Source organism: Pavona decussata, unplaced genomic scaffold (genome assembly GCF_977016875.1).
Source record: "Pavona decussata unplaced genomic scaffold, jaPavDecu1.1 SCAFFOLD_324, whole genome shotgun sequence".
In the NCBI taxonomy this organism is placed as follows: Eukaryota; Metazoa; Cnidaria; class Anthozoa; order Scleractinia; family Agariciidae; genus Pavona; species Pavona decussata.
The window spans coordinates 2,198,184-2,222,500 of NW_028145713.1; the positions used below are offsets into that span (position 1 = coordinate 2,198,184).

The 24,317-nt window shown below is 42.7% G+C and overlaps 1 protein-coding gene and 1 pseudogene across 3 annotated transcripts in view; both read right to left on the reverse strand.

Annotated features, from left to right (window-relative positions):
- The window catches only part of LOC146453769 (uncharacterized), a 71,576-nt gene that overhangs the window by 42,217 nt on the left and 5,042 nt on the right, over positions 1–24,317 (reverse strand). The window lies entirely within an intron of this gene.
- The window catches only part of LOC146453772 (uncharacterized), a 69,221-nt pseudogene continuing 45,271 nt past the window's right edge, over positions 368–24,317 (reverse strand). The window contains exons 4-7 of the transcript XR_014859452.1: positions 9,784–11,010; positions 9,290–9,376; positions 8,102–8,212; positions 368–6,583 (exon numbers count right to left, since the gene is read on the reverse strand). The product of XR_014859452.1 is annotated as an uncharacterized LOC146453772 (transcript). The remainder of the gene's footprint in view (positions 6,584–8,101; positions 8,213–9,289; positions 9,377–9,783; positions 11,011–24,317) is intronic.

Consider the following 24,317-nt stretch of genomic DNA (forward strand, 5'->3'; position numbering starts at 1 on the left):
TCGTGTTGGAAACTTGTGTAATTTGGCAAGGCCGTTTGAACGTTACTGCAAACTCTTTTCGGCTAAAGTCGCTGTTGTCTTCCGAAAAAACAATTTCTCACTGTTCTCTCCACACAAAGGGCATGTATGTATTAAAACGTCGCATGACAATTTTAATCGGAGCGAAAACTTTTCCGTGTTTTTGTTTCTTCCCCGAACTGAGCGAAAACCAAACACAGAAGGAAAGAGCCAATCACAGAGCAGATTAGAATGAGGCATTCTTAATTCTGGTAACCAACCAGAAATGGCGTTGTATCGAACTTTACCAGATCTCACATTTCGACATTCCCGAACCGACGACTGAGATCGGGGTACGAGATTAGGAAAATGCCGTTCCAATCAGGATCTAATTCTTTTAAGACTTCAAACAGGAACGTTTGGCTGAATAGAAAGCGCCTCAAACCACCCAATGGCTAACCTTAGTTTAACTGTAAACAAGACAGGCTGACACATGTGAAGGAAGCATACGACTACAGGGCATAACAACAAGACAGGTTTGTGTATGCGATGTAGCTTCACCCGTGTGTGCCGTGAAAACGCAAGCTACCTGCGAGCACAGAGTCGTCACCTTTGAGTGCGACCGGTACTAAGTTACAAGCGGCCTTAAGAACGGTAACTACTAATACAGAAGCATTTTTGCCCAGCTTATGACTATTCTTAGTATGGGCTACTGGAATCCAGAAAGAAAATGGGGGGGGGGGGGGGGGGGTAACCACGCATTTTTTTTTAGAGATAATTAAGCAATTATAATTCCAAAAAGTGCTAAAATACAAAGCAATGTAATTGGCATTTTATCCCAAATTGAAGATTAATTATTTCTGAAAAAATTCATGATTACCCCCAATTTTCTTTATGGATACCAAGAGCACTTGCTAAGTTCTGCTTTGTCCGTATAGTTTTAAACCACGCAAAAATATCCCTGTATTAGTAGCCACCACCTATAGGAAACCCGAGTATCTCGTGATGCGCGGAACGTATGCGCAGTAACAAAAGTAGGCACTGTCCTTAAGCGCTCTGTAAGGATTTGTATGAGGAATAACATACAGCAAGCGTTTTGGCGCGTTGGTGGCGTTTTCAAATCGCGCTTTTTCGCAGGAAGATTTCACCGATTTCTTTGAGTTTTGGCACCCTAAATAAAGAATCTTTGAACTATAAGAAAATGGTATCTACTCTGTTGTGGCTCTAAAACGTTTGAGATATCATATTTTTTAAGCCCTGTTTTTACAAAAAATGAGAATAACTCTGAAATCCAACAGATGTTTTCCTTATTTCATCAAATAAGCCTCAGAGCTCTCAAGTTTTAAAGGCACTGTTACACTAGGCAATTTTCTTGCAACTTGTCTCGCAATTTTGTTGCCACATGCACAAGTTACACGAATCGTTGTCCAGGGTAACATGCCCTGAAACGAACAAGTCTCGCAATTTTTGTGTTGTCGCAATCGTTGCGAGAAGTAGAAGTCGGTTCTACTTCGTGAAGCGGTGACTGCAACAAAAACGTTGCGAGGCATGTTCATTTCAGGGCATGTTACACTAGGCAACGATTCGTGCAACTTGTGTCACAACGGCGCAACAAGATTGCGAGACAAGTTGCAAGAAAAATTGCCTAGTGTAACAGCGCCTTAAGGCAATCATGACATACAACTCGCTACGCAGAAAGTTGCCGGCTACCTTTACTCTAGAAATATTATGCTAATGCATTTGTCTTAACTGACGTAGAAAGTTTTCGGCACCGCACGTTCCCTTTTCGCGTAGAAATAAAGCCGCTTTGTAGAGTCCTTCCAACTCATCGCTTTTGTACTGCGATGAAAACCCCTTTTACTTGATGATATATTCCGGACTTCCGGTTTTGCTGCCACATTTCTCACGGATGGTTTGCCTCGAAAGGAAGAAAAGGCATAAATCACCTTTTGGAAAATAAATATTCACATATGATGACTCGTTCAGTGTCCAAGTGGCAAACTGCTCGTGGGGAATGTGACAGCAAAGCTGGAAATTTTGAATATACTATAAAGCAAAAGGTTTCCGCCGCAGTTGAAAGCGAATGGTTGGAAGAACTCGACTAAGCAATTTTTGTTTGTCTTAAAAAGAGAAAATGTGGTGATGAAAACAAGCCAGGGTTTTCAGTAGATGCCGACGTCTATAATACTAAGAAAGTTTGGGAAATTAAAAGACAAATACGCCGAAATTCTGATGAATATAAGATACAGTAAGCATGCGATCTAAAACCATGCCAGTTGTTCTGGTGCCAGCTGTGGTCGCCTTTTGGTTTCTGATTGGTTTGTTTCTTTTACTAAAGCTCTGGGTTACATCAGCCTTTCAGATGAGAGATAGTTTGGCTGCACTGTTCCACAACATGTGTGTCAGCTTAGTTAAATGCATTAACATAGCAATGTCAAAGCAAATTTAAACATCTTTTTGCGAGGCGAGTTGTATGGTTATGATTTCCACGAAACTTGCAGATGTAAAACTTAAGTGCTTGAAGGCTGCAGTACTTGATGAAAAAAAACCAAATCTGTCTTCGAATTCCAAAATTGTGGACTTTTTTTTTGAAAATAAGGTTTTCAAAAACACCTGAGTTCTCAAAAATTTCAACTACCATTACAAAATAAATAAAATCGTCTTAGAGTTCAAACGTTTCTTATTAAGGGTGCCAAAACTCAATGAAATCAGTTGAATCTTTCCTACTAAAAAGTTCGATTCAAAAATGTTACCGATAAGCCAATAAATAGGAGCGGGCCACCTAAAATAAAACTAACGAAAGAAATAACAGCTCAAAAAGGGGGAATAAGCCCCCAGAGCACAAACATTTACCCAAGGGGAGCATGTTTACTAAATGGCACTTCAAGATGAGCTCCAAAAGTTCAAAATGTTATTCGCAATACAAAGCCTTGTACAGAGCCGGCTAAACTTGTCAACGTCCGCCTGTAGTCCAGATGTTAATTTCTCTGCAGTGGGAATAGTAGCTGTTTGACAAAATTTTCTGCATTACTTTTGACCTACCCGTGAAAGGTCTCTGCGCCAAAACATCTTAACTTGTGGAAACCTCGCAGTGTCACACTCTAGAATAATCCCAGTGCTTCTCATTGATGGTCTTAATTCGATAAACTTTCTGTCATTCCATAGAAGCTTACCATTAAATCAATCGAGGACAGTGATTTGCTTCTTGACGAAAGCTTTCTGAAGTCGTAAATATGGCCTTCACTTTTTACACAATGGTCCCTCACTTTTAATCTCAATGTTTTCAACGCGTCGCTTTGAGGCAAAATGCTACAAAGTTTGGGTAACCAGTCTTCGCTAACTTCGTCGCAGATGTTGACGGTCAGATTGAATGTCGTTATTGATGTGTTGTGCTCCAAACAATCAACCAGGAACTCTGGCAACCCGTAATGCGGGACACTGTACTGATTCACTGTCAGAGTGAGTGTAGTCAGTGCCTTGTTTGCTGCTAAGGCTAACTTTAAATTATTACCAAGTACTTGGACTCCTCCAAGGTCTTCGAAGTTGTTAATGGTCAGAGTGAGTACACGTAACGATGTATTGTTCTCCAAAATGGTAAAAAGTCCTTCTCCCCATTCTTGGTGAAAGCTACTGTAGTTGTTGAATGTCACATCTAATGCAGTAATCGATGTAGCAGCCAAGGCAGCACCCAGACAGTAACCAAAAGGGTCCTCCTGGTGAATCGTCTCGTCCAGCGAGATATACGTATGTTTGAAGTTGTTGACTGTAAGATTGAGTAGGGTCAGCGATACGTTTTGAGTCAGAACATCACGAAGACAGTCTTTCCAGTCTCCGTGTTCGTAATGGTTGATTTTAAGACTGAGCTCATTTTTTCCGCTGTCTTTAACTGGAGAAGAATTATTGACAAAGCAATCAAGACCACTAAACGATTCATCTGAAACTACACACGAGTCGTTCACCCTTAGCAGAACTGCCGGGTTGTTTTCTGACATTTCTTGAAGAACATCCTTTCCCTTTAAGCTCACCTCCCCCAATATGTTCAAAGTAAGGCAAGACAGAGCCTTGGGTGGCTTAAAACATCTCGATATACAATCAGCAAAACCATCAGTTAATCTGCCGTGGACATTTAAAGTCAGACTACACAGCGGGAATCGTGCCAATAAATCACATAGACCATCACTTCCTTCTAAACTCAACTCACCCCAAAGGTTGACAATCAAGTGCTGTTTTGGACTTAGCTCATTTGTAAGGGCAACAGTACGTAAAGAACCTACATGATTGGCTGTCACTTTGCTGCCAGTGTCTGGGTGAAAATCAAGGACAACTGGTGCCTTCTTTGAGAAACGCAGATTCTTCAAAACGGTGTGCCAGTTTTCAGGGCCATGTCCATAGACGAACGCTCTAAAACAATTCAATGAACGATTTTTTATAAGACCTCTTTCTAACAAACTGGCACCAGAAATACTCAGATTTCCATTGACTCGAAGATCAAGAGAGTTTAAAAAGGTTGGACCTTCAAGTCCTTTACAAACTGCAGCAGCTAACGAATCCTGCATGTCACCACAAATAATTAGAGACAGAGAAGTTAGGGATTTGTTTGTAAAAAGCTTTTCTAAGGCCTCTGTTGCAGTTTCACTCATTGAACCATAAATCTTCAGAACAACAGACGTAAGTGGTGTAAGAGCAGATAATCCTTCTTCAAGAGCAGCGGCCCAAGCTTCGCGCCACTCCACCGACAATGCAAATGTTACTGTTCTTAAGGTCTTGCTTGCAGCTAAACCTTTACCAATGATAGCAGCCGCATCACGAGGTATGTCTTTTGACACTGTAAGGATAAAATCCAGTAAACTGGTGCTTGCAGCTAACCCATCAAAAAGGACATTGGCTTCTTCTGTTGTCAACCCACGGTTAGAGAAGCTTAGAGTCGTTAAGTGCGAGCAGGATATGAGGAGATCTGAGACAGTTTCCATGTCGTCCTCGTCAAGATGGTCTGAATTGGTCACAGTAAGTTTAACAGGATGCTGCAAAGTTGAGAAGCTTTGGCAGGCCTTCAAAACATCAACAAAGTACCAGCAATTCCAATCTTCTACATCGCGAGGCATGTCACCAGGGTAAATCGAGATCTTCAGTGGAAAAGGTTTGAAAGAACAAAGAGTAACCGCCATTCGTTCAGCATTTCCACTTTCAACAAAGCTATCAATGAAGAAAGTTGCTTCCTGATAACTGATATCGGTCCAGCCGACCCACTGAAAGCTGCACAGCTTCTCGCCAATCTGAGTGAATAGAATGATTGCTTCATCACCAAGCAGACCAGCTACAAATAGAAACACTTGTGGATATTTTCTTACCAAATCATCATACTCGAAATGCTCAAACACGTTAAACTCGTTTTTTCGTAACTTGTGCGCAATATATGATGCAGCCAGGTGCTCTTGAAAAGACTTATGAAGAAAGCAGTATTCATGTTGTGGATTTAATCTCTTCAAACTTTCCTCCTTGTAAAGAAGACCTAGTCCACGAGCTACCAACTTCTCATTTTTCCTTTCCAATTCTTTCAATTCGTCTTCACGAAAACTATGACGATCGTTCAGCAAGCATTTCCAAGCTAGCTTTCCAAGTGCAAGGATGTCCTCTTCAAATTCTTTCTCTAAATCTCTGTCGTCTTCAGAGGCCTTTCGACCGTGTTTTGTACAATATCTTCTCAAAAGGCACCGGACAATGATTTGGTAAAGCTCAGTACGGGAAGATGGGAGTTTTCCTGCATAGTCTTCATAAATAACACACAGGAGAAGTAGATTTAGTGGATTGTTTCGGAGGGCATGTAATAAAGTGTTTTCTTTTATTTCTTCTATGAGTCCCTCTCCTTTTGTACAATGTACTGGACCAACACGCTTAAAATGTTTCCTGATATAATCAAAAGCATCACTTTCAGTGAATCCTTCGATCTGTAAAAGAAAGTCAAAAACAAACTCCTTTCTGACGTCAATTCCTTTCTCTTGTCGACAAGTGGCCAGGAGATAACAAAAAGGCAGAATTCTTCTGTGAAGCAGTTCATCCACGTAATGCTTTGACTTTTCAGGAAGTTCGTCCAGACCGTCCAAAATAATTAAAATTCTCTCCTGGTTATGAATGTCCCTCAAGAAATCCAACAGCTTTTCTGTGGTATTTTCGTCAATATCCTTTGGAAGAAGTTGTTCAATGATGGCTTCCATGATATCTCCATCGATGTCTCGGCATTTTAACAACAGCACAAATTCAAAACTGGGAGACGTAAACGTTGTTGCAGTGCTTTTATTTGCCCATTCATGAGCAAGTTTAAGGCAAAAAGTTGTTTTACCAATTCCGGGACTTCCCTCAACAAGCGTCATGCCATCGTCACCTTTGTTAAGAGCCCTGAAGATGTCATACACGTTCACCTCATCACCTTTTGCTCGAACGCCACCTTTTGCTCTTGAAATTATTTTCAATCTCGTGTAGACATCTTCAAGAGGTAACAGAATAGTGTTGTTCCAAAGAAGCGGCCTTAAGTGAGCGCGTCTATTGTACTCTGCTCTGAGCAACATCTCAACAACTGAGTTGTCGGTACCTACAAAAAAGTGACAATTGTTTCTGTCAGCTGATCCTCAGGTCTTAGTTGCTTAAATTAGGATTTTTGCCAAGACAAGACGAAATTATTAAAAACCCTGAGATAAGAGATTTTTAGTTCCAATTGTTGCACCATTCCCCGTTTGTACACCAACCCACTCCCCTTTCTAAAACCTGCAGTTTTGCTGACTATACATGCCATGCAAAAAGGAAAAAGTTAACTAGATTTTTTCAACTCAAGTTTAATGTCTATTGTAAAGCGAGAACGACGTTTCTCAGTTTGCAAACCATGTTTCGGCATGTCAATCAAATGCCATCGTCAGCTAAAATGACGATACATACGAAAAGAGGTGTTCTACGGACAACGACAGATTAGCAAGTCTAACTTGTTGATTAAGAATACGCATTGCCCACTTAACGTGCATTGCTTCCTCCAGTTTGAGTTTGAAATTAGTGCAGACAGAATCTACAACAGTAAAACAATCCGAGAGGGACGCAGCGTGAAACCCACGGGGGCACCATCTAACTAACAAAAGGGGCCCAAGTTAAGGCCCCTAGTTTGGCGATATTGCACTTCTGTCAACATCAAAAAAAGTTTGTTGTGTTTCAAGGCCTATTTAAGCGGTTTCAACATTTGCTTCAACATGCGTTCAACACAGTTGTTGAACCAAATGTCGGGGGCGTTTGAACAGGTCGTTCAACATTGTTGAAAGGGTAAAAAAAAATGGTGACAGCTTGTTGAAAGTGTGTTGGATCAAATTTCAATTGGTTTAAACTTTCATTCAACATCGATTCAACATTTCCTTTGTTCTTGAAAATGTTGAATGGTATTGAAGCCGTTGAACGCTTTGTTCATCCAACATAAGCCCAACTCCGTTAAATTTTTGTTGAGCTAATGTTGGGTGGATGTTGAAACCGTTTAAACAGGCCTTCAAGCTACACAATCAGGGACTTGCCAGCTTCATGACTTCATGCCAGCTATATTGGTGAGACCACTCGCCACATTTCCACCCGCGTCCGTGAGCACTTGTGCTGGGACACATTTTGAGACACTCGTAAACATCTTGAAAGATTCAGCGGCTTTTCGCACTAATTTTCAACGGCTTCAACTGAAGGGACGAAACATTTTTGCAAACTAAAAAACATCGTTCCCTGTTTGCAATTTATTGTCAGTCTGCAGTTTTCTGGAATGTGTATTACAATGTAATAAAGTACCGGTTAGAAGTGGTTTTCTTGTTACCTTCAGTATTTCTGGCTAAATATCAATTTTTTGCAAGAAGTAATTTTGACAAAAAGTTAGCTAGCATTTTTAACAAGGACTGTTGAGACTAGTAACCATAGCAACCTGACGATCAAGTAGATTTAAATAAACATACAAACTACAATAGCAAATGGCATAAACTGAATGACAAAACTGACATGCACTTCCTTTCCCCAGGCCTACAAGCACAATAGCTTTTGATAGCACTTCCGTAGTTTCTGATCCTTGCTTTAAGGAATTAAAAACCGTACGAATTACCTGTAAGACCTTCACTAGGTGACAGCTTGGGCTGCTTCGGAGTTGAAGTGCGTGTTGTACTTGGAGATAATGGTCTTTTGCCCTTTGCTGAATCCTGCTTCTCAGATGAACCTGGGTGGAAAAAAATACATTGCTGGATGCGTGACTCCTTGCAAAAGACAAATTCGTTTCTGAAAAACCGGTGTGCAAAAAGCTCATCACAGTTTTCGGAGGTTAGTATTCGACTGTCATGACTTTGGCTGGGTGATACTAAGACTAAGAACTCCATTTGTTGAGGACGGTGCCACCTAATACAAAGTTAGTTTTGTCTGGTTTATGGCTAAACAGGAAAAGCAGATATTAGCCAGGGCTATTTGAATCCGAAACGAAAATTGGGGGTGGTCGCTAACCCTTCAGAGAAATCTTTTAAATATGCAGCAATAAGGGACCTTTCCAGAACGAAGCTCAACTACATCTAAAAGCTCTGTCATTACCCCCAATTTTCTTCCACGATTCCCCTAAACCCTTGCAAAATGTCTACTTTTCCAGCAAGGGTAACCTTCCCAAAAATTCATTTAAATTGAGAGGCTCTGTCCATAAGAAATCCAGTTACTCGGAATTTCCTGAGATGTGTAGAGTGCGTGCACACCAACAACAGGAGGTACCTTCCTTAAGCCATCTCAACAACAATTACCAAATGTACTATGCAAGGAAGCGAAAGACAGTGCAATGTTACCATAGTCTATGACCTGATGAGAAGACAATATATTGGGCATTTTCCATTTCACTCTTTAACCCCTAATATCAAAGAACAAATGCTCAAAGTTTCAAAGTTTTATTCTCAAGTTTCGACCACAACTGCTGATTTTTGTGACTGCAGGAGAAAATAGGACTACATACAACTTCTACGTCTATTGCATCATCCAGATCTGATATTTAAAAGTTTGGGCCAGAAATCCTGTTTTCCATACACATACTGTGCTTAATAATTCCTAAAATGGTCAGTTCCTTTTTTAAAGTTCAATCGAAAACATCCATTTCTGAAAATGTTCAACAATGTTATGATCACTACGTACATTAAAACCGGTAAAAATTCCACTTTTCAAATTAATAGGGTGCTAGAACCCAGTCTAGGTGACATGATCAAGAGGGACCTTGTTCATGTTAACATGTTCATCCTAGCAGACATTTAACATTATACGATTGTACCTTGTTGAATCTCCATAACAAGTGAAGGATCCTTCTTGTCCTCAAGGATCGCCATGTCCCTTCCATTCTCCTTACTGGCATTGGCCCCTAAAAGAAGAAACAGGAAAAACCCACTATACCTAGAAACATAGCTACAGCATTTGCATCAATCAACTACTTTTGTTCATGGTAGTAGCACTCAACTTAAAAGCACCTTGTCAGTACCAGAACCTGAAGAAACATCAACACATCCAATAACAATGGAATCTATTCCCCCTGTCATAATTTAGACACAAACTGACGGTATCAATTTACTGGTACACTATTTTACTGTTGAGATCCTAACTCACGCTGCCTGAAAAATCTTGTAATACATGATAGACTTCTTACAGCTAAAGAAAAAAAATGATGGTTTCTTCAATCTATTACTGGGCCCATGTACTAACCACAGTTACGTTATGGTCCTAGCACAATGTACACTGCACTGAAAAATCATCTCAAAAGGAGAAACTTACTTTGCGTAATGCTCAGTATCGTTTCTACAAGTCTCCCACATTGCTCCTCCAACTGTATTTCTGTGCATATTTTCCACAAAGATCTTTAGCCTCTTCAAGCCGTACAACCCTGTCTTTTTCACGAACAGACCTGATTGCCTTGGCCCACTCGTTAGGATCTTCCGAATTCACGACGCTGTAAGAGCCATACGGCAGTTTCTTTAAGGCATCTGCAAGACCTGAGTTACCACTGACAAGCACAGGAAGACCAGCAGACAAAGCTTCAAGCGCTGCCAGTCCAAAGCCCTCCGTTCTTGATGGCATTATAGCAAGATCAACTTCACAAAACAGTTTGGCTAGTTCAGCTCTGCTTTCCTCATAAGAACGCACCCTCAGTTGTTTACGGTCAATGCCATGCTTGCATAACTTTTCTGCTATTTCAGCCTCTTTTCCAGATGGTGCACCGACGAACACAAGCTGGTAAGAACTTTCAGACAACTCGGCAACTGCCTTCACGGCAATGTCATACCCCTTCAGTTCAAAATCTTCATAATCACCACGACCGAACACCAAGACACAAAATGTTCCACTTTCTTCTGTGGCTTGCTTGACATGAGAAAATTCAGAGAAAATGCCTGGGGTGAGCTGGAATACAGCTTGATCCTTTTGACAGTAACGGAGATAATGGGAATATGCATCTGCCAGCTTGGGGCCAATTGTAACAACTTGATCTGCACACTCACACAACTTTATCTCTGCTAGGTGTTTTTTCGCACCTTTGGGGATCGCATCAGTGTACCCTTTGAACATTCCCAGTTCTTCTGGAGCTGTGTGAACAACCTGAAGCCAATTACAGTGGTGACGTTGTTGGATGAGTTGTACTTGTCGGCCAAGGGGCAGTCCATGTCCTATTATCCAATCAATGCAATGGTTTTCAGGTAGAGAGGACAACCAGTCTATGGGCTCAAAACCTATCAGTTCTTTTGCTTCAATGAGGCGGACATTGTGACTAGCAGCAACTCTTTGATCCTCTTCACTGCACTGAGGGAGATACATACTGATTTCCACATTGTGGTGTTTTGCCAACTGGATGGCAAGTTCTCTGTTGATAGTTGACAAGCCTCCTTTTGTAGATCGCCATTCACTACTGAGTAGAGTAACTTTCAGTTTCCTGTTGGAAGCCAAAGTTGACCCACTTTCTAGGCCTTCCTGAGATGTAGAGGCTGACGTACTAGGCAAGGAGGAATCCTAAAATAAACATGTGTTCAATTTAATGAAAGAAATATCACTTTGTGTTAATTCCAGGCAGCTATGAAAACCAGATTCTGAGGAAGCGTAATGTAGTGGTTAGTATGAGTCAAATCTATTGAGCTTGCTAAGTTTTACAAGTATAATTAGATTGAATTTAAGACGGTTGCCTAAATATGGATCATTTAAGTTGAACGTGCCTTCTCAGAACTGAGGGCCTTATCCCAACTCACTCTGATAAAACTAGTAAGATGTTTTAGGTGGGATCAATGTCATCCCAAACTTTCACCAGCATGAGAAAATCAATTCCTTTTCTTCATGATCATGCATAAGAACAAATTAAATGTTCTTTACAGACAGACACACTGTAGATTGAAAATTAGAAGCCTTGTTCCCCTGTCTCAGATAAAATTGCTAGGTTCCTGTTTCTTGGTAAATGCAGTTCAGCTTATTACATATTTTGTTATCTTACGTATCAGAGAGGCATTCACACGAATTTCAATTCAACAGGGGGACTGTTTATTAATAACCATTAGCATATTAATGCCTGGTCCAGAGGGAACTGGGCCCTACTGAGTGTTGCCAGCTTTTAAAAATGTTTAGAAAGCCAAACACAGCTTAGAATTTTATGGGAGCTCAACAAAAGCTACAAAATACAATGTTCTAGCTTCAATAAGATATAAAAAAGTTTGAGAAGTAAATAGAAATCTCTGCACAGTTACTGTTCTATTTAAAGGCCCAAAACTACTAAAAAACTAACCAGCAAAACAAGCCACAACAAATTATCAGTGCAACTGGTTTAAAATCAATGTTGGTAGTCAAATATTGCCAACCTTTGTGCCATCCTAGGTGCTATTTAAGGCACAGAGTCTCAAATAAGACTTGGCAGTACATGGGCTTCCAGGTCTGTAAAGGAGGCACCACGGTGGTTGTATGAAAATAGCAAGATCATTGGTAAAAATATGATTTCTGTTACTGGTTATGTTGAGAGAGTGACCTGAGCAATGCAGCTGTTCTCCAGGTCAATTTTGTTATTGCAATGTACAGAAAAGAAAAAGAGAAAAAAACCCAACTTTTTGGCAGGATTTTAAGCAGTTACAACTGCCAGAGAAAGCATTACATGTATCTCTTGAAGAGTAAAATGATTTTTAAAAGTATTTGTTTTATCATTGGGATAGGGATAAAAAAAATAGGAGTTTTAAAAAAACAGTCTAGAAAACTTATGAAAGATTGTGTGTGGCAAGGATAACCAAGGTTCCCTTGGGGTTAATTTTTGTTTGGTGAGCTGAAAAAGTCATCCAAAAATTAAGGTAGCCAGTCTAAAGGACACAGAAAAGCAGTTATTATCTTTACTTTAAGAAATTGGGTAACTGACATCAGTGACATGGGTGGGGTTACATGTACCAGAAGTATACACACTTGACCTAAGGTTACACCCATTTTGCTTGCGAGTTTTGTAGATCTTGTAGGAAAACTGGGTAACCTTAGTTTGGGGAGGATATCCACTATTAGGTTAGCTTAGGTAAGGTAACCTTAGCTTGAAGAGGGCGAACACCTGCCTTGGCGATGGCTATTGACTAGGAGACTAGATTGCAAAACTCATTGGAGTAACCTTAGCTTTGTTTGACAAAGGTGAACACTTGCCCTTGGGTTAGCTATTGTTTGGGGGATTGTGCACCTCATAGGAGTAATGTCAGTTTAATTTGGGTAGGGTGATCACCAATCCTGAGGAGGGTAAACACCTGCCCTGGGGCTAGCTATTGTTTGGAGAATTGGGCATGTAAGAGGGGTAAGGTTAGCTTAGTCTGGAGAGGGTGAATGCCTGCCCTGGAGTTAGCTCGTGTTTGGGAGATTGGGCACATAACAGGGGTAAGGTTAGCTTAGTCTCGGGAGAAAAAACACCTGCCCTCAGGTTAGCTCGTGTTTGGGGTATTGGGCACATAACAGGGGTAAGGTTGGCTTAGTCTGGGGAGGAAGAACACCTGCCCTGGGGTTAGCTCGTGTTTGGGGGATTATCACGTAACAGGGGTGAGGTTAGCTTAGTCTGGGGAGGAAGAACATCTGCCTTGGGGTTAGCTATGTTTGGGGGATTGGGCAAGTGACAGGGGTAAGGTTAGCTTAGTCTGGGTAGAGGAAATACTTGCCCTGGGGTTAGCTCTTGTTTGGGATATTGGGCACGTAACAGGAGTAAGGTTGGCTTAGTCTGGGGAGGAGACACACCTGCCCTGGGTTAGGTCTTGTTTGGGGGATTGGGTACATAACAGCAGCAAGGTTAACTCGGTCTGGAGAGGGTGAAAAGCTTCCCTGGGGTCAGTTCTTGATTGGGGGATTAAGGACCTCATAGAGATAAGGTTAGCTTAGTTTGGAGAGGTTGAACACCTGTCATGGGGTTAGTGCTTGTTTGTGGAATTGGGACGTCACAGAGGTAAGGTTAGCTTAGTCTGGGGAGGTTGAACACCTTCCCTGGTGTTAGCTCTTGTTTGGGGGATTGGGCACATAAGAGAGGTAAGCTTGGTTGAGTCTGGGGAGGAGGAACACCTGCAATGGGTTTAGCTTGTGTTTGGGGGATTGGGCACGTAACAAGGGTAAGGTTAGCATAGTCTGGTGTGAAAACCTTTAATTTAATGTAATCAAAAGCTTTCGATTCAAGCTTGGTTGAGTCTGGGGAGGAGGAACACCTGCAATGGGTTTAGCTTGTGTTTTGGGGATTGGGCACGTAACAGGGGTAAGGTTGGCATAGTCTGATGTGAAAACCTTCAATTTAATGTAATCAAAAGCTTTGGATTCAATTTCAACAACAGTAACACAACGAAAATACTCAAAGTTTTTGACGAAACAAATCAAGATGGCGACTCAGTCCAGTTCAGTTCTTGTCTCAGCGCATACTCAATAATGTTCGCATGTTGATCTCTCTTGCGGGCTCAAGGTAAGTCATTCAGCAGATTCCACATACTGGGGGCGGGGAAGTGCAGCAATTCGTTTGCTTCTTCTGAGAGTTTCAACCTGTGGAATCCGCTGTTCGGTTTCCTTAAAGTGTTCTTGTGGGTCTGCTAGTGTGACTTCCAGAGGATACAACATATGAATGGAGCGATTTGTGACTCCAGTACTTCTCTGAACGTTTGCAGCTCTGACTCTGCCATTGCTACCGCAGATAACCCCCTTGATAATAGCTAATTTCCAGGAGCTCCATGGAACATTGTCCTCATGGATTAGAACAACATCCCCTACTTTGATGAACCGGTCACGTGACTCTCGTTTCTTGGACTGATATGCATGGCGCTCTCGTAGTGAAGCGAAGTACTCATTCTTAAATTGCTGGACAAAGTGTTCCTACAGCAATGCGCGACGTTTCATGACTTTGCTTAGCTGATTGTGATCATTGAAATCATCGTCGTCCAGCTCGTCTGGATCAACTGTAGGGTGTGACAATGCAGACACATCGTAACCATTGAGCAACATGGAAGGCGTCAGTGGCTCTGGATCATTCATATCATGGGAAACATAAGTGATTGGACGGTCATTTACTACTGCTTGCACCTCTTTGATGAGTATTTGCATCTCAGACAGATCGATTAAGGTGGCCGAATACAGTTTTTTAGTGTACAGGTGTTAGAAGACGTTATTTGGAAACTATGCACTTCTGGACGCCCAAAATTGGTATGGGGTAAGACTAACTAACAAGGAATGTATTTTCGTACGTCTTGTTGAGCTTAGTACCGTTTCCATGGCAATGCAGAGAAATATTAAACGTCCATAAATATTAGGTTTCCTTTATTTTTAGAAGATGTACTCATTAGATTTTTTCCATTTTTTGTATTCAGAAAAACTCACAAAACACCGACACAGTTGCACTACTTTCATGTAATTTTAACAGAGATCTCCTGTAAATATCGATTTTGCATTTAAATGTTTTGTGAAGTTACCCTCTGTTAGATTTAAGTTTCTCTTTGTTGACGAGTTACGCTTTTAGGGAACTATTTTCATGCCAAATGTCACGAAATTCTAATGAGCGGTTCCTAAGAAAACAGTTCATTTCCACGAAAACAACCAGTCACAAATTTTTGGTCAAATGCGCATGCGTGGCGTTAATTGGGTTTCGTGGCAAAGATGAAAGCATGCATAATGTCTTAGTGAATGAATTTTTTTGCTCGGAAAGAAAAGAAAAAGTGTCCAGAAATGAGAAACTTAGTTATTTAAGATCAAAACTTAACTTAATTATCCAATTCATGTGAAATTGAGGGATCACTTTATCGACCGCCGTATTAGCGTACCACAACCCTAGCGCGCGCTTAATAGCATCACTAACAGAATCTGCAAAGCGCGCGCAAAAACTGTGTTCGGCCACCTTAAGGCACAGTGAAGGACTTTCTTGATTGACATCTTCACTACTCCAATCAGACGTTCGTACATACAACCCCAATGTGGTGACTTGGCGGGAATGTGCCTCATCTGGACTGTCTTCAGGGCGAAATGGCGCTGTACTTGCTGATCTTCCACGACTTGAAACAACCTTTGAATTTCCTCATTGCCTTTCAAAAATGTCTTAGCATTGTCACATAACATCAATGATGGAGTTCCATAAACAGCACAGTGGCATCTGAATGCTTGACGGAACTGATCAGTGGTCATGTCATTCACAATCTCCAGGTTAACATTGCGAGTGGTGCTACAGGTGAAGAGGCAAACGTAGCATTTCTGTGTCTTGCTACCATCCTTGACAATAAGATGACCAGTGAAATCGATTCCCTCTGTAGAAAACGGCTTCATCTTATTCAGGCGGAAATCAGGCAAACCAGGTGAAGGGGATAGCTTGAATGGTACACCCACATGGTAACGGCATCTGACACATCTTCGCAGTATCTTTGTCACCTCCCCTCGGGGTGATGACCACCAAAATCTGTTGCATAATGCAATACCTGTCTCTCTAACTCCTGCATGGAGTTGTCTCTCGTGAACTGATCGGACGAGCAGTGTTGTGAACTGAGACCTCTTGCTTATTAGAGTTGGTTCTTTGGCATCTCTATCGAGCATGGCGTGCTCGAGTCTTCCGGGGGCAACTAGAAGGCCACATGGATTAAGCTTCAGATTAAACTGTCGAACGAGGTGGGGACGTGTCTTACGTGTGAACCTTCTTTGCTCCTGCAGCAAGTACTCTCTTTCTTGATGGAAATGCTGTATCTGATGAGCTCGAAGGAGGATGACTTCCGCGTGTGATATTTCTGATGCTGTAGGAACTGGGACTTCCAGCTGGATGACTGATAATGGTTCCTGTGATAAGCGAGTCTTGTCGCGTGTTTCAGGTTGCAAATAAATCTCAGGACATAGGACATGGTGCGAAGCAACAATTCATACGTCTTAAAACACGCGATTTCAATCAGGTTTTGCAGACTGCCGATGCCGGCATCAGATTGCACCGAGCCTTGGTCATAGGCTTGTCCAGCTGCGGCTAAAATAGAGCGGTCTTCCACGAGACCCGTAGTACTCCAAGTAGGCCAAAGAGAATGGTCAGTCAGCCATGGAGGACGTCTCTCCCACAGAGAGGAGTGCTGCAAATCTTCAGAAGTAGAGCTACAGGACAGGATATCTGCAGGGTTGTCTCCTGAACGGACGTGGGACCAACTGGACAAGTCAGTGAGCTTTAAGATTTCCATCTTCCGGTTGCGGGTGAAGACATTGAGTGACTTGTGACTGAACAGCCAATGGAGACAAATTGTGGAGTCTGTCCAGTAGTGTGATGAGATTGAAGGAAAGTCCTTTGCAAAGATCTCTTTAATTGTGACACCGAGCCGAGCACCCAAAACCATGGCAATTAATTCCCACTTGGGGACAGTTTGTGCATGTTTAGATGAAACAATCTTGACCTTGGATGCAATGAACTTGATTTTGTCGTTTTGAACGAAGAAGACACAACAGCCAGCTGCGGTAGTGGGGCATGCATCACAGAAGACATGCATGTCAACAGGCAGTGTCTTGTCAAGGTGTAGATAACGTGGAGTGATGAGCTCAGATGCCTTTTCAATTTCACTGGCAACCCTGTTGTACTCTTGCTGTAGTTCATCGGGGAGAACTGCATCCCAGTCGAATCCCTTATCCTACAGGGACGAGATGAACGCCTTAGCTGGAACGAGAACAGGGGAGATGAAACCAACTGGGTCAAATGTTGATGATGCGGAACTTAGAACTTGTTGCTTGGTGAATGGTACTTCAGGAGGAATGACAATGGGTTTCTGTGGGAACTGCAGAATGTCTTCCTTCGGGTTCCAAATCAGTCCTGATAGTCCTGAAAGTTCCCTTTGAGAACCAGTTTGCATCTTGCTTATGATGGCGGACAGTGCTAGAGAATTAGTGAACCACTGGCGGAGATTCATGTCAGCAGCCTTCATGATATTCCTTGAAAAGTTGTAGTGCTGAATAGCAGAATCTTCATCGTCAGTTCCTGTCAATACATTGTCACAGTACAATTTCTCTTCTAAGGCCCGAATCACAAATTGAATGAATGGATCGTGATCCTGCTCGTACTGGGACAGATGATTATGAAGGGTGGAATTGGGTATGAAAGGGAAACTTGTTCCCCCAAAGAAGACCGACGTGTAGCGGTAAACTTTGATTGGCTTGTTTGGATGTCCATCTTTAAACCAGAGGAAGCGGACATAGTTGCAATCCTCTTCTTTCATCTTGATTCGCATGAAGGCTTTCTCTATGTCAGCAACAAAGGCATACTTGTGTGCTCTGAAGCGATGGACAATGGTGTTGAGTGACTTGAGCAGACAGGGACCTGTATACAAACAAACATTCAGCAACAAGTGACCTGCATTGGCTGCGAAGACAACTCGAAGAGGTGTTGTCTCACTGTCAGGCCCCAGAACGAAGAAGTGGCTGAGATAATGAGCATTACCCTCATTCCAAGGATCTTCTGTTGTAGCAACAGGCTCAACATAATTTTTGTTGATCTGGTCAGCAAGGATGTCTGCATAAGGTTTCCACAGATCCAGTTTAAGCAGCCTTTTCTTGACCTGCTCTAGACGGCTGATAGCAAGGCTCAGTTTTGAAGGGAGTGGCGGGTGATTGTCAAGCCAAGGTAATGGTACAAAGTATGTCCCATCACGGTAATCGGTTTGAGCTTGGAAGCGCTCAAGGAAATCATCTTCTTGACTGGGGTCACTGCGTTCGTCAATCCCCGGGGTTTCGATTCTAAGGAAATCAGCAACTTTGTTGTGGACTTCAAGATCCTTCTCACGAGAACAGTCATACCACTCGCCTCTTGCCTCTTGTGTAATTTCACCATTCTGACCTGAGGTGACAGCAGTCTTGAGAAGTACGGGATTTGACTGACTGTGGCTGGAACTCGTGGTGTTCCTCTGTGAATGGGATGAGTGCAAAGTCTCATTTTGGTTTACTCCATTCTCAGAGTTAAGGCTGTCTTCACTTGAAGGGAGATAAGGTTTGACACTTGATTCACAATCCTGTATGTCCTTGCAAACTGTAGCGCCATGCATAGATCTGAGGAGTCACTGTTGATGCATTGGGCGAGGTTGGCATGAGTGGAGTTGACTGAGTGGTGAAAGCACCATGTAATACAGTGTGATGTAGCTGTTTGCACACTGAACATCTCCATTGTGATTGGCACTGGGTGGCAGCATGGCCACTTTGGAGACAATTAATGCAAAACTGTTTGAATTTACTGTAGTCATTCTATCCTCAACTGAGAGTTTACATTGAAATGTGCTATGCTGAGACCCACATAAGCGACAGGAAACCTTTTTGGGTCCTACAAACTGTCTGAATTTCTTACTTTTGGACTGACCAGAAGAGGTAGTGGCTGCAGAGAGTGCAGTAGCAGTGCTAGGCGGAACTGAAACCTTTGAGGTTGAAGGAATACTTGTCATAATCTGGGGTGAGGAGATGGTGATTTGCCTTTGCTTGGTTGGTTATTCAGATTAATGTAGGCGACTTGCTCAAGCCTTTTAACTTCATTGTGAATCATGTCAATCAGTCTGCTCAAGAGTGGGATTGGCACAAGGATACTCCTTCCAAAACATTGGTTAACAGCTTTTCTGGCAGCTTTTCAAGTAGAATAGGAACATAAAACTCTCCATACCTGGCTGTGGGGAGGTCCAAGGTTTTCAAAGACCTTATGTCACTCATAAGACTGTCATAAAAAGCACGTAATGCTGAGGCTGTGTGCTGAGGTTTGGCCATTCCAACGAGAGCAACACAATGGGCATTCTTGATTGAGGTTTTGTCGCTATAATTGTCCTGCAGTGTTTCCACAAGCAAATCATAGTTGTCTTCGCTCGCCATTATTCCTTCTACTCTTTTCTTAACTTGTTCTGACAACTGCCCCTTGAGAAAGTTGAACTTTGTGACCTTCGAAATGTCCTTGACCTCGTGGACTTAACCATTTTCTCCTGTCTCTATCAAAGATCGTCAACGTAATCTTGGGCAATTTAAGCGCCGAATGCTTGAGTTGTTTGGAGGAGTCAGAGTCAGTGCTAGCAGACGATTTGGTGTCTTGGTTTTAACACAGCAATTTCTCGATTTGCCTCAACAAAGCAGAATGAGAGTCAGATAATGTATCGGCTTCCTCAAAATCGTTATTGGCAGCGCCATCGTCTCCCAATTCAAAGCCTTCTTCTTGTATGACTGGCTGCGCGAGAATTGCCTAGATCTTTTACCCTTGATTCATAAACATTCGCCGCAAGTTGGCTCGTCGTTTCACGGAAATCTTCAGCAAATCTTTTAGTTCATCGACCTTGTCCGGTGAGTCTGCCATGTTGAAGATTGACTCAATCTTCAATCTTCTGAGACTCAATCTCAATCTTCCGGATGATCTTTAGTTCCGAAGACCCAACCATGTGCAAGCTGAGTTGTTGTCACTGTTCCTCGCAGTACGGAGTGAAATTATTAGGTTTCGAGGCTCTGTTTATCCTGGTCACGGCACCAATTTGTGAAAACCTTCAATTTAATGTAATCACAAGCTTTCGATTCAATTTCAACAACAGTAACACAACGAAAATAGTCAGAGTTTTTGACGAAACAGATCAAGATGACGACTCAGTTCTGTTCAGTTCTTGTCTCAGCGCATGCTCAAGAATGTTCGCATGCTGATCTCTCAACAGGGTCAAGGTAAATCATTCAGCAGATTCCACATCTTGGAAGAAGGAACATCTTCCCCGGGGGAAGCTTGTGTTTGGGGGATTGGGCACGTAACCGGGGTAAGGTTAACTTAGTTTGGGGAGGAAGAACACCTGCACTAGGGTTAGCTCTTGTTTGGGGGATTATCACGTAACAACGGTAAAGTTAGCTTAGTTTGGGGATGAGGACCACCTGCCCTAGGGTTAGCTTGCGTTTGGGGGATTATCACGTAACAAGGGTAAGGTTAGCTTAGTCTTGGGAGAGTGAATACCTGCCCTGGAGCAAGCTCTTGTTTGGGGATTGGGCACATAACAGGGGTAACTTTGGTTTAGTCTGGGGAGGAGGAACACCTGCAATGGGTTTCGCTCGTGTTTGGGGGATTGGGCACGTAACAGGGGTAAGGTTAGCATAGTCTGGGGAGGAGGAACACCTTCCCCGGGGGAAGCTTGTGTTTGGGGGATTGGGAACGTAACCGGGGTAAGGTTAACTTAGTCTGGGGAGGAAGAACACCTGCCCTGGGGTTAGCTCTTGTTTGGGGGATTGGGCATCTCACAGCGGTAAGGTTAGCTTAGTCTGGAGAGGTAAAACAACTGCCCTGGAGTTAGCTCTTTTTGGGGGCATTGGGCTCATAACAGGGGTAAGGTTAGCTTAGTCTGAGGAGGTTGAACATCTGCCCTGGTGTTAGCTCTTGCTTGGGGGATTGGGCACATAACAGGGGTAAGTTTGGTTTAGTCTGGGAAGGAGGAACACCTGCAATGGGTTTAGCTCGTGTTTGGGGGATTGGGCACGTAACAGGGGTAAGGTTAGCTTAGTCTGAGGAGGTTGAACACCTGCCCTGGTGTTAGCTCTTGCTTGGGGGATTGGGCACATAACAGGGGTAAGTTTGGTTTAGTCTGGGGAGGAGGAACACCTGCAATGGGTTTAGCGCGTGTTTGAGGGATTGGGCACGTAACAGGGGTAAGGTAAGCTTAGTCTGGGGAGGTTGAACACCTGCCCTGGTGTTAGCTCTTGCTTGGGGGATTGGGCACATAACAGGGGTAAGTTTGGTTTAGTCTGGGGAGGAGGAACACCTGCAATGGGTTTAGCTCGTGTTTGGGGGATTGGGCACGTAACAGGGGTAAGGTTAGATTAGTCTGGGGAGGAATAACACCTTCCTTGGGGTAAGCTCATGTTTGGGGGATTGGGCACATAACAGTGGTAAGGTTGGCTTAGTCTTGGGAGGAGGAACACCTGCAAAGGGGTTAGGTCTTTTTTGGGGTATTGGGTACATAACAGCAGCAAAGTTAACTTAGTCTAGGGTGGGTGAGCACCTGCCCTTGTGTTAGCTCTTGTTTGGGGGATTGGGCACATAACAGGGGTAAGGTTAGCTTAGTCTGGGGAGGGTTAACAACTGCCCTGGTGTTAGCTCTTGCTTTGGGCATTGGGCACCTCACAGGGGTAAGGTTAGCTTAGTCTGGAGAGGTAATTTAACAACTGCCCTGGAGTTAGCTCTTTTTGGGGGCATTGGGCACATAACAGCGGTATGGTTAGCTTAGTCTGGGGAGGGTGAACACCTATCCTGGAGGTAGCTCTTGTTTAGAGGATTGGGTAAGGGTAGCTTAAGCCCAGACGCCAAACTTTTCATGAGCCGAACTTAATTCAAATTAAGGTCAGCCCAAATCGCGCCTTTTGATTCAGATGCCGAACTCAATTAGCCGAACTTAATTTACTTGAAGCAAAACCAATCGAAATGTTAGCGTTTTTTTTTTCTATTTTAATTTGTTTATTTGAAATATGTTATAATAATTTATGCATTAGGTTTGGCTCATGAAAAGTTCGGTGTCTGAATCAAAGCCGTTCCAAAGCCGAAATTCCAGGCTGAGCCAGGCGAGAAGAACAGCTGAGCCGTTCCAAATTGAAACAGCCATTCTCAACTGATTCAGACGCCGAACTTTTCATGTACTTAATTCAAAGTGTCAGGTTCGGCTCATGAAAAGTTCGGCGTCCGAACCGGGCCTTAGTCTGGGAGTGGAGGACACCTGCCCTGAAGTTAGCTCTTGTTTGGGGTATTGGGCATTTCATAGGAGTATGAATAGGTTAGTTTGAGGAGAGTGAATAGCTTCCCTGTGTAAGCTATGGTTTGTGGGATTGGACACTTCATAGGGGTAAAGTTTTCTTAGTTTGAAAGGGGTGAACACCTGCCCTGGGGTTAGGGCTATTGCCTAGCAAGCTATAGGGGTAATGTTAACTTAGTTTGGTAGGGATGGACACCTGCTCTGGGGATGGCTATTGTTTTGGGGATTGGGCACCTCACAGATGTAAGGTTAGCTTAGTTTGTCTTGGGGAGAGATTGTTTGGGTTTTTGGCATCTCATAGGGGTAAGTTGAGCTTAGTTTGAGGAGGGAAACATCTGCACTGGGGTTACATGTAGCTCTTGTTTGGGGTCTTGGGCATTTCATTACGAAATCGCGCCCATTGAAACAAGTCGCCCAATAAAAGTGGGGTACCATGATGCTTTGCGAGCATTGCAAAGCGTGCCGCTGGTGGTGGTATCTTTTGTCTTGCAGCATGCATCCTCAAGAGTGTTCGTTTATTTGTTTGCACAAGAAGAAGGAGTTTACGTAAGGAAACGGTAGCAGCGCCCTTTGAAAGGAACATATTAAAGTTCTAACATCGAATGTGGTTGATTTAGGATCCTTTCAATCAAAATTTTCACTTGGAATTGCAGTATATTGCCGTAAAAACACGCTTCGTTGAATGAAAATTACATTTGTTGATTCCGCCGTGCTGCTCGATTATGCAAATTACTTTCAATTCACTGGAGGCTGTGATTATCTGTTTTCCTTCTTTTTATAGCAATGATAGCATACATAATGCCCATTCTTATTGGGAACTGTCGTTTGTCATCGAATAACCTAAAAATTATCACTTCCTTGATAGCGCAGGGCAATTCTTTATTTATTTTAGTTTAGTCACGCAACTTCTGCTGATGAACCTCGCCTTTCGTTCTATTGTGTTGCGTTATTTTTCTTTGTGTTTCAATGAATAGATGCGTTCTGCGAATTGTCACTTTAAAAATACCATACACAAAAGACTGCTGTGATTGATGTCCAAAATGAAGCTCATTTGCATTTACGAGCGAAGTGTTTCAATGGACGCGATTTCGTAATGCATAGGAGTATGAATAGGTTAGTTTAGGGACAGTAAATAGGTGCACTGGGGTTAGCTACATTAGGTGCGGTTACACTGGCCATTTTACCCTTGGGTAAATGGCTGTTGCCCATGGGGAAGCAACTTTTTGTGTGTAACCGATTTTCCCAGAGTGAAATTGCCTTGGGGAAAGTTCCATGGTTACGTCAAAAAGGACAAAAGAATTTCCCATGACAGTTCCCGAGGTGACTTCTATGGGTTAATAAGAACCCAAAGCGGCTCAACCAATCATGAGAAAGTGAAATGTACCAATCACTAAAAATCACGTGTTGTTTACGTGCTGTGTTCATCATGAGGTCAAATCGTACCTGCTACTGTATTTCAAGCTCGACAACAATCAAAACATGGCTCACTCTTTCCACCAGTGGTCCAGAACCCTACCGTTCAGGGGTCGCTGAAACCAATTTTGTAGTCACGTAAATACCCAAGTTCATCCATGAAGGCGAACAACGAGTCGGCATGTTCTTGAATATAAAACGAAAAACTGCCAGCTCTGGAAGAAGTGTATTTGTTGTCGGCATCGACGTTCTCTTCTTGAAAGAAATTCATGCTGAACTTCTAAACCTACTTGAGATGGAGGTTGTAATAAAAGTGGCAGAATTACTGAAAACATTTCATGATTCGAGTCATTCATGTTTACGTTTGTCAGTGTGTCTCAAATAGGGTAAAGGTTTACTGTTCCCCTTGGGCAATTTATCAGTGTGTAACCGCAAACATGAAATCGGTCAAAAACCAGACTGAACCAACCCAAGCTATTATCCCGAGGGGAGCTTTGGGGAAGAGGTCTAGTGTAACCGCACCTATTGTATGTTTGCACCTCACAGGGGTAAGGTAATAGCTTAGTCTGGGGAGGAATGGACGTGCCTGCCCTGGGGTAGCTCTTGATCACCAGACCAACAATGCATATGCACACACATAGTGTGTCTTGACTGTTTTTTTAAGATGAGCATTACATGCATCTATATCAATTCAATTACCACAGA